The 15259-nt window shown below is 35.3% G+C and overlaps 3 long non-coding RNA genes across 6 annotated transcripts; all 3 read right to left on the bottom strand.

Annotated features, from left to right (window-relative positions):
* Positions 1-1703: 1703 nt before the first annotated feature.
* Positions 1704-8201, bottom strand: LOC133878421 (uncharacterized). Of its 4 annotated transcripts, XR_009901898.1 has the most exons (4): positions 7346-7880; positions 6682-6737; positions 4735-4900; positions 1704-3884 (listed from the first exon to the last, which is right to left on the bottom strand). It is a non-coding gene; the product is annotated as an uncharacterized LOC133878421 (long non-coding RNA). The 4 variants fall into 4 exon arrangements; XR_009901895.1 differs by lacking the exon at positions 4735-4900 and having other exon boundaries at positions 7346-7845; XR_009901896.1 differs by lacking the exon at positions 4735-4900 and having other exon boundaries at positions 1704-3254; positions 7346-7824.
* An 849-nt stretch (positions 8202-9050) lies between these two features.
* LOC133878422 (uncharacterized) lies at positions 9051-11038 on the bottom strand. The gene is made up of 2 exons (XR_009901899.1): positions 10068-11038; positions 9051-9227 (listed from the first exon to the last, which is right to left on the bottom strand). It is a non-coding gene; the product is annotated as an uncharacterized LOC133878422 (long non-coding RNA).
* Positions 11039-11939: 901 nt separating this feature from the next.
* On the bottom strand, positions 11940-14742 carry LOC133878425 (uncharacterized). The gene is made up of 4 exons (XR_009901903.1): positions 14181-14742; positions 14018-14088; positions 12705-12740; positions 11940-12217 (listed from the first exon to the last, which is right to left on the bottom strand). It is a non-coding gene; the product is annotated as an uncharacterized LOC133878425 (long non-coding RNA).
* Positions 14743-15259: the final 517 nt, after the last annotated feature.

Raw genomic sequence — 15259 nt, 5'->3', positions numbered from 1 at the left:
GCTTTGGCCCTATCATGGAGTGAGAAAGGAAATAGCCTAAGATGCACAGACTCTTCAGAAAAATTTTGAAATTTGAAGGTGGCACAGATGTCCTTGAATTTCTTCACATGGCTATAAGGATTTTCGAGGTCCAAGCCATGGAATGCGGGTAGGAGTTGGATGACATGAGGCTTGAGGTCAAAATGAGTGGCATTGGTTGGGGGTAACACGATACATGAAGGAGAGTTTGTTGCAACGGGTGCAAACAAATCCCTAAGTGTCCTAGTATGATCAACGTTTTCTCCCCGATTCCTCTCATTCTCATTTTCATGCAAGTTATCTCCCATTTCAACAGAATTTCTAAGATTTCTCCTAAGAGTTCTTTCAATTTCGGGATCTAAAGGTGTCAAGTCTAAGTTCAATGATCTTCTACCAAGCATACACCAAGCATACACAAATGTTTAACCAAAAGACAAGCAAACAAAAATAAAGAAAACAATTTGCTAATGGGGAACAAAGTTCTCCAAAGTACAATCTAGGCTAATTCCCAGGTAGGTGAGGGGGGTCACAACGGACACACTTAAATCCCAAGACCAATCCTTGCCAGAATTCACCTTGACATTGCCCTTAGATAGCTAAGTAGACCCTTACTAGCAAAAGTATTCTTTTTTCTTTTTTTTTTTTATCAAAGAAAAATAACACAACTAAGATAAAATGTAAAGACTAACACAAATGCATACAATTTACACAAAGATAGCAACAAAAGTAAAAATAGGAATACTTACAAGTTGGGACCAAAAAGAATTCTTGGTAAAAATTTCTGCTACTAATCTTATCCAGGAGCTACCTTCTGAGTTGAGGTAGATCGATCGAATGTAATGGTCGATCGATCGATCGAATATTCGAAATTTTTGCAGGGCCTAGAAACAGAAACAGAAATAGAACAGAAAATCTATCTCCCCCTTTTTTTTTTTCTTTTTTTTTTTTTTTTTATGTTAGAACAAAATAGCGCAAATCTAGGATAATATAAAACACAAACTAAACAGAATTTGAACTAAGTTATAGTGAACTAAAAGAAAATTTAAACAAACAGCAAAAATGAAACAAAAATCTATCTAACTAGTAGAAAAACAAAATCAATCAAACAAAAACCAATTTTTGAACCGATTTCCCCGGCAACGGCGCCAAAAACTTGATGTTGTTTTAAATAGTACTCGCAAGTGCACGAATCGTTTTGCAATATAGTGTTATGCAAGTGCGAGGTCGATCCCACAGGGAAATGGTCAAATATTGATATCTTGCTTAATCAACCTCATTTTTACCTAGTTCCAAAGGTTTGAGACTTGATTCAAGAACAAAAGACTAAATGAAAGAGATGTAATGAAATATGTAAATTAAAAGGAACTAAGGTTAAGGAATCCACCAAACCAAATCCTACAACTCACACTCTTGGTTTCCACTTGAACACCCAAAGAACTTTAAGCTTAGGGTGTTATTCAAGTTTCTTAACCATAAACCCAAGAACCATTAGATGAATCCAACACATTGACAAATCACAAAGAGTACCGATTGAAATCAAAACATCCAATGTATCGTTCAATCACAATGGATATCATCATTCAAACCGATAAAACAATGTATTAGTCGGTTGAAACACATAAAATGTCCTCTATCCACCACTAACCACATTCATTGCAAAAGATAAAGCTTTAAATGAATGGAACTTGAACAACTAACATGGTATATCATTAAATGAGCAAGTGGTACAACAAGATTGTGAGTGTCATCAATGGAAAGGTTTCATCCTCAACCCTAGTTGAGGTTACTAGCCTTCCATGACTAAGAACACCACAAGAAAATGATGAACAACCATGGAAATGAAAGAAAAGCTCTTACAAAGGGAAAGTATTCTGAAAATAAACTACTGAATTACACTACAATAAGCACGAAATTAAAACTAACTACAGAGTTTCTGCTCTATTCTCTCCTCTCCTATTCTCTCTTCTCCTATTCTCCCCTCTTCTCTATGGCATGGTGCTGCCTTTTATATAGAAATAGCATGCTGCAGGTTGCTGTCTTGGAGAAGAGTTGCTGCCTTCACGTGCTGTCCAGCAGCTTGGACAGTATGGAGATGCTGTCCAGCACATAGAGAAAGTGAAGATGCTGCTTGGGGAGAAGAGAAATGATGTTGTCCATGCTGTCAAGTGCTTGAGTTGCTGCTGTCCTGCACACAGAGAAAGGAGATGTGTCCATTTGAGTGGAAGATGTGCTGTCCATTGAGTGGAGATGATGATGAGCTGCTGTCCCTTTAGTGGAAATGATGCTGTCCCATTGAGTGGAGATGATGATGAGCTGCTGTCCAGGTGTGCACAATTCCATGTTGCATGAAGGAAATCGCTTTGTCTTGATTTGGTGCACAGTAACATGTTTGGAAAGGGACTCCGGTGGTCCCAGCTTGTGCCTTTCGGTGCTGCAGGTTTAATAAAATCTGGTCCCCAAGTCATACAAAATCCAATCAAAGCAGGAAAAGACAAACTCCAAATTCGCACAGATTTGCGCACTTTTATTGCGGGGCAATTTGGGCATAGTAAATGTCCGAAATAGAAAAAACCTATTTCAGACTTATTTGTTTAATTTTTCATGAGCTTTCCAACGCCACCAAAATCAACGCAATCCAATTTTCGAGTCGAAAGTTATGATGAAAGTGACATGCATAACTCAAGGATTTTGCCACTTTGTTGAAATATTGGAATTTTGGACGATTTTCTTCAATCTTGTTGTCAATAAGTGTAGAGTTGCTGCCCATTATGGAGATATGTGCTTGATTTGGTGTGACGACCCATTTTTTTTTTTGTATAAAATATTTATAAAACATAAAAGGGTCATCACAGTGGCACGACTACGTGTCGCTCAGCCAACATACATACATGGTCCATATTATGTACCTGATATTCAGAGTAATATCTAACAGCGGAATAATCATGACGTTACATCTCCTAACGGAAAGCACATCTAAATATACATGTGGTCCATACAAAAGAGCCATATATCTGTCTCACTGTTTAAGGCTACAATTCCACTAATACAAGAGAATGGCTACAAAAAAGGATATGTGACACCTACGTCACTAGCCATATACAAAATACCCCAAAAGAGTGAACTCCATAGTCCAACTCAATACGACTGTCGCGGTGTGCTTCAATCGTAATATCCCAAATACGCAGCTACGGGGTCCTCCTCTAAGTCAGGTGTACCTGCAGTCAAATGGACATCATCTATACGGTTGTGGGGGTTTGCCACATCCGTATAGGTGAAGGGATGAGTTCACCACCTCAGTGATATTAAACTAACTGAGTTTTTTTTTCCAAATGAACCAAATTTTCTTTTTAGTCTCACGTACACTATAACAGCTACCAATTTATAGAATTTTGTTTGAAAACCCCCATAGCTGATATAGCCTACACCGACTATCAGAAAACCTTTAAAACATACTATGCAGTTGGACCCATACATAGAAGTTCCTTTGGCTAGGAAGCAACCACGTATAAACCCACCTACAATAATACTTTTATGTTGGTAGCTCGAATTGTAACGCCCCCAAACCACTAAGGGTTAGGTTCGTTCTTTTCTCTTTAAAAACTGCAAAGATTCGTAAGGTTTGCCAAATATCTTAACTAGTATGCTGATTTAAATAAATTAAAAATAATAATGATTTCAAAACTCAGAGCTTTTAATAAATGCGGAAACGGTTATTTCGAAATAAACAATTATGTTTGATTCAATAATTAAAAATCCAAAGAAAACTAAATTTGTTGTGCAAGTGCACTTATTAAGAAAACATAAATGCAATATTCTAATGCATTCCTAGATCCCATTCCGGCCGCCTAGGTCTCTCTGTTCATAACCTGAAAACAAAAACAAAATAAGGGGTGAGCACAAAAATATGCTCAGTAAGGAAATCCTCAACCATAAAACAGTTGAGTTAAATTCTTTTAAAAATCTCCAAAACAATTGTCAAAAACTCATTTTTTTTATACACAAGATATAATATATGTTTGAAATTAATCATTACTCAGAATAAGCCCCTGTACACTATTACGCCTTGTGTAAATAGGGTTGCGCGGTCATTGTTGTGACCTCGGGCAGGTAACGCGGTTTACCTGTGGCCACAGGCCCTGCCTCCGTCAGCTAATTAATTAAAGTGCACTTAGACTGACATAGAGACGGATTACCGCTTTCACTAAGTTCATCAGCGGGTGCGCTTTCATCTCAAGCTACGGAACCGAGCTTAATCTCTGCGAATCTCTCCGAATATATATGGGGCCCAAAATAATAGTCTCCTCCACACACGTGCCCTTTTCTCAAAAATTTCTCCTTTATATATATCTCATAGAGTTTTCTCACAAAACTTTCTCATTCTTTTCTTGTATATCCAGGGGCAACGTGTTGGAGGGTTTCACAAATATTTTTCTTCTTTTATCGTTATTCCAAAAAGGTGACTTCACATCTCGGTTAAAATAATAAATTCTCAAAAATTGCAAAGTCCTTTAGAACCGAGGTTTTTCTCAAAATCACAAATTCCAAAATATCATTTTTACTCAATAACTTTCACATCAAAAACCAATTTAAGACCAATCCTTCATGTAAACAAAATAATTTGAAATACCGAATCAAGAATAATCAAATCGCAATTATGCAAATAAAGGAATAATTAAAGTAACACAACAATTTGAGAAGGGGTAGAGGGTCCCTTACTTGGACTTTCCATTAGCATCGTGATCGAGCTTTTACCAAAATACTTCCTTGCACACACTTCAAGCCTTAAACCACACAAAACTACACAAATTCCACAATTTTCTCTCTTGGCCTTAGGTGTGTGTGTGAGTGAAGTTGATGGGTATTGTGTCTTCCATTTTGGGTTCTATTTATAAGAGAATGAATGGTTAGGATCAAGTAGACACATTTTAATCTAATGGATGTGAATTAACCTTACCTACCTCAATGCACTCAAACTTATCTACCACAATGCACCCAAACTTACCTACCACAATGCACACAACCTTACCTACCACAATGCACTCAAATTTACCTACCATAATGCACTCAAACCTTAATATATTATTCTAACATCATCATTATTATTATTATTATTATTATTATTATTATTATTATTATTATTTTAACCATTCTCATTGCTAGACCAATCTACTATGCCTAGTTTCTCACTCAAGGAATTACTATTTTCTCAAAGGTGGGTTGGGTTTGTAGATAGCAATTGGAATGGGTTGGGTTAAGTTCAAAGATGGCCCATTAATGAATAATGTGAATTTAACATGTGAAATGTGGGTTGGGTTTGTGGATAGCAATTGGAATGGGTTGAATTCGAAATGGGCCCATTAATAATAACTTAACTGAATTTTCGTCCTATTCAGAGGTATAATTTTTCACGGATGTTTTCGGGTATCAAATAAAGTCCAAAAATTATGAAATTTGGAGGATAGCTAGAGGACTTCAAGACGAGCGTTATGGCTTTTGAATCAACCAAAACGGAGTTCGTTTGGCCCTGTTTCCGTTATTCCAAAGTTTAAGGTCTGTTTTGAGTTTTTATCAAATTGCAAACAAAAATACATATTTATTTTCATAAATAATCGTAGTTATTCTTTTTCCTTATAAAAATATTTTAAAATTAATTTAAACCATTATAATTATGTCTTAAAATCTGGGGCGCTACACGAATGCACATAGGCCTAACGTTATTAACTGTGATAACACTGTGCCTCAGGGCATTACAACTTCATGCCGAGCCCATAGTTGTCCATGCGGTTACTAGAGTAAGACTCTGATATCCAAGCACTTCTTACTGATGTGACACGTCAATCCATCTACCTACTCCCAAGCCACACCGATATCGCAACCAATAACATCAAAACCAAGCACGCTAAGCTCAAAACATGCCATCTCGCTCTTTAGTACAAGCTTACTATCATTTTCCGAACATGGTTAACACAGAACCCTAGGGCATTACAACTTCATGTCGAGCACGTAGTTGTCCATGCGGTTACTAGAGTAAAACTCGGGTATCCAAGCACTTCTTACTGACGTGCCACGACAATTCATCTACCTACTCCTAGGACGCTGTATTACTCAGACCGAACCATGACAATATTCTTGTTCGTCCAAGCTCAATGTTATAAAATTATGCAACTAGACGATAACAGTATACATAAGCTCTTTTGCCATCAAAACTACAATATTCTATATCATGAAAACATCATTTAATTTAAACAATGATATGCATGCTAATGATGGTCTTTCCATTCCTTTCATTCCTTTCGTTCCTTTCGTTCCTTTTATGCTCATGCTTTATGCTTTATGCTTTACAATTCAAATTCTATTCTCCATTTCTTTACAAATCATGATTTCTTTAAATACAATAAACCAATTAACATGAAACTTTATCATTCTACTTTGCATAATTTAAATCCCAAACGCAGCTCACATTCAAATCCTTTAAAAATAACTCGGCACATTTCATCCATACATCATTTCATAACATCATTAATATTATTTGAACATAGTTGAAACTACTCAAATCAACCAAAACAGATAATCAACATACAGTTGGTTCAAATTTATAAAACACATATATTTTTCTATTTTAATAAAATAACAATAATAATTTTTTAGTGAGTAAAATATCACCTGGCTGCGCGGATATTAAGCACTAGGTCTCCTAGACATCACTTTGCAATGTATCACTGTGAAATAACACATTGCACTATTTAGCACATTAAGTAATTAACACCCTAATTAGCACTTGAATCGCTCAAGGCTAAACCGTTGGAAAAATTATAATATTTTATGGGTTCCAAACGCCTACCCATAAATCCTAAACACTAACTAAAACTCAAACAATACTAACCCAAAGTATTTATTAAGGGTTAGATATTAAAATCAATATTTAACTATTTACTCATAATGTTAATTATTAACCTGCAATTGATTTCACTAACACTTTTATACTAACATTAATCTAAAATTACATTTACTACTCTTTTTACAATAATTACTAACTTATTAACTTAAATCATTAATACATTTAAAATAACCTTAACCCATAAGAAAATCTTAGGGTTAACTTCACAAATACAATTTAAACTAAATACCCATAATTATTTATTTTTACTAATATTAGAACCTAATTCATAAATACTTATTTTTTTTTTTTTACAAAACCTATAGCTACTTTGGGATTAATTATCACTATAACCACAATTAATCCACAAATTAACAATCTAGGTTTTACACTTAAAAACTCTAAATTAATTTAACCCAAAATTACGAAATCATGAGTTTAGTGTTTTACCTCAAAACGATCGGTGGAAACGTAGATCCAAGTGCAGGGATCACGTTTCTGAAGACGGATCGAAGATCGGACCATTAGATCTTCGTAGATCATGAATTTTGTGTAAAAACCTTAAGGAAAGAGAAATGAGGAACTCTCTCCATTTTCTGAAATAAGGCTCTCGGGAGCCTTTCTTCCTTTTATTAGTGAAGGGCCATTTGGCCCTTCATTCTACTTTTACGCATGTGGGGCGCAGGTTGTCCCACATGCAATTGTATTTCCTTTTATTTTTAATTCTTTTCTTTTCCCTTTACTTATCTTTCCACTTAACCCTTCCTCTCTTTATGGCCGACACACCCTCATCTCTCCATTTAATGTTCTATTTTATGTTATCTTTTGTTTTCATCTAATTCTCTTTTCCTTTTAATCTTTTCTAACATTTTTTTATTTTTGTCTTTTAGTTATCTAAAACTTCTCATTTTTCTTTTAACGTGGACCACTTGCTTGAATTCTTGACTTTTCTTTTTTTTTTTTTTTTTTTTTTTTTTAATTTTTAATTTTTATTAATGAAAGGCCATTTGGCCTTTGCATCACGTGAAGGGCCATTTGGCCTTTCACTTATTGTTTTTCCATGTGGGGCGCAAGTCGCCCCACTCATTAATATATATATATTATTTTTTTTTTCTAAACTGAAGGGCCGAATGCCCTTCAGTTCATGAAATGGCCATTCGGCCATTTCATGCAACTGGCCGTACGGCCATATATATATATATATATATAATTTGTTTGATGGCCATTTGGCCATTTCTTTATTAAATGGCCAAGTGGCCATTTGAGTGAGTGCTCCATATATATATATATATATATATATATATATATATATATATATATATATATATATATATATATATATATATATATATATATATATATATATATATATATATGTATTTCTATTTCATTGTTTTTTTTTTTTTTAATTTTGTTTTATAACTTCTTTTCTTTGAACCTAATTCTTTTAGACCTTTAAAATGTTCTCTTGCATTTTATTTTCTTGGCTATAATTACTAGTCTATAGGATCAAAATGAAACATTTTGTTTTGTTTTACCACACCAAGTAGACCTATTTTTATTTTTATCCAATAAACCCATTAAATATTTTCTAGGACATCACATTTGGTCCCCACAAATTGATTTGCACCTTCCTTGCATCTTTATGTCAAATCCACAAAAATAACAACATTATTTATCAAAGACCTGCAAAACACTGAAATACCAAAACTAACAAAAAGTATTTAGAAAATAACAAAATTAAAGGTCTAACTTATGTAAATTAAGTGGTCCAAATATGCACTTTTTGGCACTCATCAATCGCCAAATACACCTGATCTCTTTACCAAATATTTCATATTTTTGTCGTTTTCTTTAATATCTATTTTTCACCTAAGGTAACATTGGCTTAGATATATATTAATATTAAGTTACCATACAAGAAAAAAGTGGACACTTATCAGCCTAAGAGAAGATGAAAAATAGGTGATGGCATAGCAGGCATGCGGGCTGTTATGGGCAAAAGTGGTATGTCTTGTGTAACGCCCCCAAACCGCTAAGGGTTAGGTTCGTCCTTTTCTCTTTAAAAACTGCAAGATTCGTAAGGTCTGCCAAATATCTTAACTAGTATGCTGATTTAAATAAATAAAAATAATAATGATTTTAAAACTCAGAGTTTTTAATAAATGCGGAAACGGTTATTTAGAAAATTTAATTATAAAATATACAATAACTGAGAATTTAAAGAAAACTAAAGTTTTTGTGCAAGTGCACTTATTAGGGTAACATAAATGAAATGTTCTAATGCATTCCTAGATCCCATCCCGGCCACCTACGTCTCTCTGTTCATAACCTGAAAACAAAAACAAAATAAGGGGTGAGCACAAAAATATGCTCAGTAAGGAAATCCTCAACCATAAAACAGTTGAGTTAAATTCTTTTAAAAATCTCCAAAACAATTGTCAAAAACTCATTTTTATATATACAAGATATAATATATGTTTGAAATTAATTAGTTCTCATAATATGCCCAGTACACTATTACGCCCTGTGTACGTAGGGTTGCGCGGTCGTTGCTGTGACCTTGGGCAGGTAACGCGGTTTACCTGTGGCCACAGGCCCCACCCCCGTCAGCTAATTAATTGAAGTGCACTTAGACTGACATAGAGACGGATACCGCTTTCACTAAGTGAATCAGCGGGTGCGCTTCCATCTCGAGCTACGGTACCGAGCTAAATCTCTGCGAATCTCTGCGACTAGGGCCCAAAATAATAGTCTCCTCCACACACGTGCCCTTTTCTCAAAATTTTTCCTTTATATATATATCTCATAGAGTTTTCTCACAAAACTTTCTCATTCTTTTCTTGTATATCCAGGGGCAACGTGTTGGAGGGTTTCACAAATATTTTTCTTCTTTTATCGTTATTCCAAAAAATTGACTTCACATCTCGGTTTAATAATAAATTCTCAAAATTTCAAAGTCCTTTAGAACCGAGGTTTTTCTCAAAATCACAATTTCCAAAATATCATTTTTACTCAATAACTTTCACATCAAAACCAATTTAAAACAAATTCTTCATGTAAACAAAAATAATTTGAAATACCGAATCAAAATAATCAAATCGAAATTATGCAAATAAGGGAATAATTAAAGTAATATAATAATTTGAGAAGGGGTAGAGGGTTCCCTTACTTGGATTTCCCATTAGCATCGGGATCGAGCTTTACTCTCTTTGTATAGTTTCTTGGTTTATTATATTAAGAATTTTCACTAGAAAATCCAATGAAAACAGGGAGTTCGGTCACGGAAAGTCGCCGGAAAAGTCACCGGAAAGTCGCCGGAAAAGTCACCGGAGAGTCGCCGGAAGTCTGCCGGAGACGGGTCACCGACGGGTCGGGTCTCCGGGTTTGGGTCACTGTTTGGGTTGGTTCGTGGACCGGGTCTGGGTTTTGCTGGATTCGGGTTATGGGCTCGGTTCAATGGGTCACGGTGGTCTTGGGCTTGGTTGTGCTGCTGGGTTTAATGGGCTGTTGGGATGGGCTGGGTCAGCCCATGAGTCTTCTGGGTTGGGGTTTCCGGTTCTGGGTTGCTGGGTTCATTGCTGGGCTGACGGGTTTGGGCTCACAGGTCCACTAGGTTGGCTGGATGGTGATGGAGGCTTGACGTGTAGTTGACGGATCGTGGCACTGAGTGCAGAGCTGCTGGCCGATCTACTGGGATAACGCCGTACTCAGCTTCGTGAAGTTCGGGTAGACTAAGGCTTAAGCCGGAGAGGACCGACATCGGGTCTGAAGTGTTCGGGTTCGTGCCATACGGCCTTCACCGGAAAACAAGTCTGGGTCCGGCGATTCTGGGTTCACGGGGTTATGGGTAACACTGGGTTCGGGCTTGCTTCGGATCCCTCACTGCCGGCCTGTTTCACTTCATCTTAGCTCTCTGTCTCTCACTCTTAATCTTATTCTCTGCTCTCAACTTTCTATTCCTCTCATATTTCTCAAGTCTCAACTTTCACTCTCAGCTTTGCTTCAGGAACGGCGAGATATAAGGAAGAGGAAGGAAGAAAGAAGAATAAAGAACTAAAAGCAGAAAGAAGATGCGGAGAAAGAAACATAAAATAACAAAAATGAAAGCAATGCACTCCACTCGTATCTCTCCCACTCGGTCAGTGCTCCAGCATGAAGTAGAATAATAGAAGAAAAAGAAGGATACAGCAACGCACTTCACATCCTAAATAAATATTCCATTCTTAACCATTTCTTTTTCCCCCACTCACCAAAACCTCATCATTACGAATTCTTTATTCCTAGTTTTCTTTTACTATTTCTTCTTCTTTCCTGCATGTGTTATTATTATTATTATTATTATATATATATATATATATATATATATATATATATATATATATATATATATATATATATATATATATATTTTATTATAATAAAACATGGAAATGGCCTTATTGTCGACAGCAAGTTGTAGTGGGCTGATTTGGTGCGATTATTTAATGCATAGAGGAAGGAAGATGGTGCGGCCGGTTGGAAGAATAAAAAGAGAAAACAATTATAAAATACAAATGCAAGAGGAATTAAAAAAATCAAAAGGAGAGACGAAAATGATGAAGGAGAAAGATAGTGGGCGACTGGGGAATTATTACAAACAGAGTGGAGAGGACGGCTGAGTGTAGTAGGTGGGAGATGGTGGGAGATTAAGTGTAGTGGAGAATTGTATATTAAGAAATAATATATCCAAATATTTAAACAAAAAGATATTTGTTAAATAATATATTACAAATTTATGAATATAGGGTAATTAAATTTTACGGTTAATTATCCGTCTATTTTATTAACTCAGTAATATTTTAGGTGTAACGACCTGCTTTTTACAAAAGAGCGTAAGTAATTATATCTGGATAATCACGTGTCATTAACCTTTCAGAGGCGATAAATCTCGCAGCGGAAAATACGAATATCTTTTTTTTTTTTTTAAACCGATAGGGACAATTCCCTTTCAACACATATAGAGCTTTAATTGAAATACCTCAACTTACATTAAAATAATAATAATAAAAGGTCTTACAAATAAATACACACAAAAGCAATAACATAAGGGCCACCACGGCTCACGTCCTATGTAATAGTAGTCATATTACAAACCATAAAATAAAGCATAAGATGTCTAGAAAGTACATAAAATAAAACCTAATAACGACATGGAAGATAAACTGTTCAGCAAGTCTATCATAAAAAGGAGATTTTAGACAGTCTCATCTATGAAACCAGGATCATCATAAGGCTCCTGATAATCCTGATACTCGTTAGTGTCTGTGCCTGCACAGTCATCTATGAGAAGGTGGTTATAACCACAATCCCATAGTTCCATAAGTGAGCTAACTGTCATTCAACAACATAATGGTTTATGCATTATTTAAGGAACAGAGATATGACATAATGATGTAGTGATAGTTTTCATGCAAAGTTTAACAGTTCAATATAGTCATTGCACTCCTCTCTTATAAGGGCCGTCCCCCCGGTCAACGTCTTTCTCGAGGCCGTCCCCTCTACATTACATTTTAATTAACTTATTTTCGCACTACTGGAGACCTCCCTCCTCTAGTACTTTGAAAGCCGTCCCAATCAATATGATTATTATGGTTTCCGGTTTCAGGCATATTTACCATCCTGAACCTTTGGGAGACGTCGCGCCCAATATTAATAGGTTGATTATTAACAGTATGCAATAATCAGTCACACGCATCCAATTAAAATAAAACATAAACACAACATTATTGAAATCCAGTGCTACCCTCAGTAAGTAATTTATACTTACAGTCCTTCGCTTCCACAGGATCCACAAAAATATCAACTGCAGGGTTATATTCATGAAATATGAAATTAGTAAATAGTGCTAAGAAAATTATCATTTATAATCATCTCTCCTAGTCCTTAAGTACATGGAACCATTAATTGTTTGGATATTTTAATAACTACATTTTCGTTTGTAACCTTATCATTTTTGTACTAACAAAAGAGATTATATATATATATATATATACCTTTCTTTTTAACACTATATTTGGAATCTATAATTTCTTGTATTTGACACTACAATACATATATATTCCATGTTGTGTACAAAACCTATAGATATATACATATAACAGCAGAAATTATATATATAGTTTCCATATATTCACATCAAGATTATACATATACATAGGTGACTATATTATTATTTTTAGTGCTTAAGTAAGCATCCCATGGTCTTCCCATTTGATTAACTTTTATATCCTACACCCTATAGTCATTGTTTACAAATTTGACTCCCTTTTGGTACAGATTTTTTCCACTTTTCTGCACTAACCCGAACACTACCTTACCAATAAGCAATTTTTATTTCTACCCATGTGTTTCTCTTAGTCTCCTTTTATTTTCCTTCACTGTTTTTCTATTGGTTTCTGTCACTAATCTAAACCACAGATCTGCCCCTCACTTTTCACACACGTTCACTTTTTATTTGACAGCAAAATCACAATTCACACACCTTTATTAGACAGCATCAGCAGGAGCACTTAATCCCATACATTTTTTACACATTCACACCTACGGTTTTTCATGTCTAAGTGCATACATAAATATATATTTTATACTTCCACTATATTGGTACACTTTTATTATAAAAACAGCATCTGCTCACCTATCACACTCTTACATACAGCACCTTGCACTTGAAACATCCACCTGGACACACACACACAGCACACACGGATTTCACTGCATGCAGGACAGCACACACACACCTTTTTGTTTTTCTGTTTCTTCTGTTTCATCACAGCACGCACAACACACACCTTTTTATATTTCTGTTTCAGCACTATATATATATATATATCCACAACACACATCTATAACCATTCACACTTTACACGGTCAGTTCTTAGCAAACAGGTTCAGTTTATCTCACAGCATAAACACATCATTTTTCTGGTTCTGTTTTGTATAAATATACATATATTACTACCGATTCTGTTATGTACATATACATATATATACATACAACAAATCATGCTTATCTCTTCTCCATCTGAACATCTATCTACCTATATACTTATCATGTTATCCTTCTACCTTTAGGAAGCTTACCCGGTTCTGCTTGGATGAAACAAGTTCTGCACTTATCTCTTTTTGCTGCTGTCAACCGAATCCAAAGGCCACTAGCATCCATATAAAAAGAAGGACAAGTAAGGACATGATTATAAGGTGAGAAAGAGGAGATTTCCTTTGTTCAACTAGGTAAATAAAGGACCTATTGCTGGGGGTGAAAACCAAGAGCTGCTGACCGAAAATCCCAGGTTGGGTTGAGACTCAAGTTGAACTCTTCTTTGTCTCTTCAAAGGTTACTGTCCGAAGGTGTGAGGAATGAACTAAAACTGAGCTCCTTGGTTCATTTTTCTGTTGGATATGGAATACACCACGGAGGGACAAGCACAAGGTGTTACACTCGCTCTCAAGAACTCCAAACAACAAGAGTGACCGGAAGTGTAAGAAAAACAGAGGGTTGAAGTTGCATTTTTTTTTTTTGTTGACTTGCTACTGGTTGGTTAATGTTACAAGGAGGAAAAGATGTGTATGAGTTTCTAAGCTCTTCTCCACATTTTGATAACAGAAACGGCAATGAGGGGGATGATTTCAATTCTGGTTTTTCTGTTCTATCCGAAAGTAGGAATGTTGCAGGATGTCTAATGCAGAAATGGAGTTCGGTGATGTTTTTCTTGAATAATGGCTGAAGCTTAATCTCATATCTATAGAGAACATGAGGGGTCCAGATTTCTTCAAGAAAAATGATCTATGGTTATGGAGCAACCAAGTGTTCGGTGAAGGCTGGGTTTAGGATAAAATCATCATTAGATTTCTTAAATATCTCTTATCTCCTGATCTCATCCGAACTAGGACTCCTCTCCCACTCACTTTCCAGCTCATTTCACACCAAAATATCCCACTCACATTCCAGCTCATTTCACACCAAAATATCCCACTCACTTTCATATTTCCCACCTAGTTCACTAAGCTAGAAAACCGGTGCTCTAATGTCACCATCTTAGTACGTGTTTCTTAATCTGGTTGGTCACACACACACACACACATATATATATCTCATCATATAATTAGAACCTCATGCACGGATTAATTAGACATATTTACATATATACATATTTCTACATAGGCCAATTAAGTCTAATATTCTCACATGTGCATATTCACATACCAAAAACATATTCTTACATTCATGCATTAACTAAACTTTTATTTATCTAATATTTCAATACATTCTTATTTTAAGTAATTTATTTATTTCTTGGGCGTTACATTAGGTGATAAAAATAA

The sequence above is a fragment of the Alnus glutinosa genome, chromosome 9 (assembly GCF_958979055.1).
Source record: "Alnus glutinosa chromosome 9, dhAlnGlut1.1, whole genome shotgun sequence".
NCBI classification, from domain to species: domain Eukaryota; kingdom Viridiplantae; phylum Streptophyta; class Magnoliopsida; order Fagales; family Betulaceae; genus Alnus; species Alnus glutinosa.
This window is presented reverse-complemented; position numbering and strand designations above follow the sequence as displayed.